Below are 1,536 nucleotides of genomic sequence, written 5' to 3' on the forward strand. Positions count from 1 at the left end.
TGCGCGTCGGATGCGCCATGGAGTGTGATAAATGGCGCACGCATGCTCAATATATCATGGTAGCGGCAAGTGTCCCTTGCGCAGCGTGCCTTGAGACGCAGTTACGACGAGCGTAGAGCACAACAGTATTTCCGTGTATCTCGCAAATTCATTTCGAAAAAAACGGTGAATTTCGAATTTTAAACCGCACAATTGACCGTTTCTTCGTATCCGGCGTCGGCCAATCAAACGCGCGTGCTAAAAATAGCCTGCTGCTATGATGGGCTTGCGTTCGCCAGTTTGGGATTCCTCGTCCAAGGTCCATGTTTCTCGGCCTCTCCATCAACATGCTCCGGTACGTGCAGGTAGACGACGACGGGGCCCATGCTCATGGGCTGGCCAGGGGCGATGCGACTCCGGCGGCCGCGCCGGTCCCGAAACCAGGTCGAGGTCGGCGCCAGCAGCAGCATCGACGTCGCGCCGACGACGGAGCGGCGACCGTCCATGCGCCCGACAGTCGCTGCCCCCGCCCCTCGAGAAGGCCGAGGTACGACGCGCCATGAAGCACACACGGTATGGATCGTCCATGTTCGTAGAAACCCGCAAGCGAACCTAAAGGCGAAGATCCTCGAGATCCAGACCAACAAGTCGCTGACGCCGAAGGAAAAGGCGGACGGGATGCAGAAGCTCATGATGCAGCAATGGAACGAAGCGCAGGAGCGCTTGACGCCCAAGGCTGTCGAGAAGCCCGAGACGCCGATCACGGACGCTGACCGGACCGTCGTCACGTACCACGTACGCTTCCTGTGCCCATCCCGCTCCCGGAAGCTCACTTTACTGGCCACAGGATGCAGACAAGACCATCATGGGATGCCAGCATTACCAGTACGACGATGACGATATGTAAACGACAGGGTGGCACTCACGTGGGTGCGCAGACGCAAGTGCAAGCTTTACGCCAAGTGCTGCAACAAGTTCTACTCGTGCCGCTTCTGCCATGGTACCAGACCTCTACATAGGGAAGAACTTGTGACTCAACATGTACTACATTACAGACGAGGCCGAGAAGCACACGTTTGATCGGTACGAGACCGAGAAGATCTCGTGCATGCAGTGCCATACCGTCCAGGTAGACGACTCTCGTCACAATAGCACACTCACGCCTTTCTCTGCACCATTAGCCGGTCGGTAAGACGTGCACGAACGCGGCTTGTGGCATTGAGTTTGCTCGCTACTTTTGCGACGTGTGCAAATTCTACGACGACGACCCGACCAAGGACATTTACCACTGTGAAAAGTGCCGCATCTGCCGCATCGGCAAGGTAGACACCATCGCATATACAACCTTGTGCCATAGCATGATCCTCGTAGGGCCTTGGCATCGACTACTTCCACTGCGACAAGTGCAACGCGTGCATGAGCATTACGCTCAAGAAGCACAAGTGCGTCGAGCGGTCCCTCGAGTCGGACTGCCCGATCTGCCACGTGTACATGTTCACGTCGACGACGCCCGTCATGTTCCTTCCGTGCGGGCACTGCATGCACGTTGCTTGCTAC

This window comes from Saprolegnia parasitica (genome assembly GCF_000151545.1).
Source record: "Saprolegnia parasitica CBS 223.65 unplaced genomic scaffold supercont2.97, whole genome shotgun sequence".
In the NCBI taxonomy this organism is placed as follows: Eukaryota; Oomycota; class Saprolegniomycetes; order Saprolegniales; family Saprolegniaceae; genus Saprolegnia; species Saprolegnia parasitica.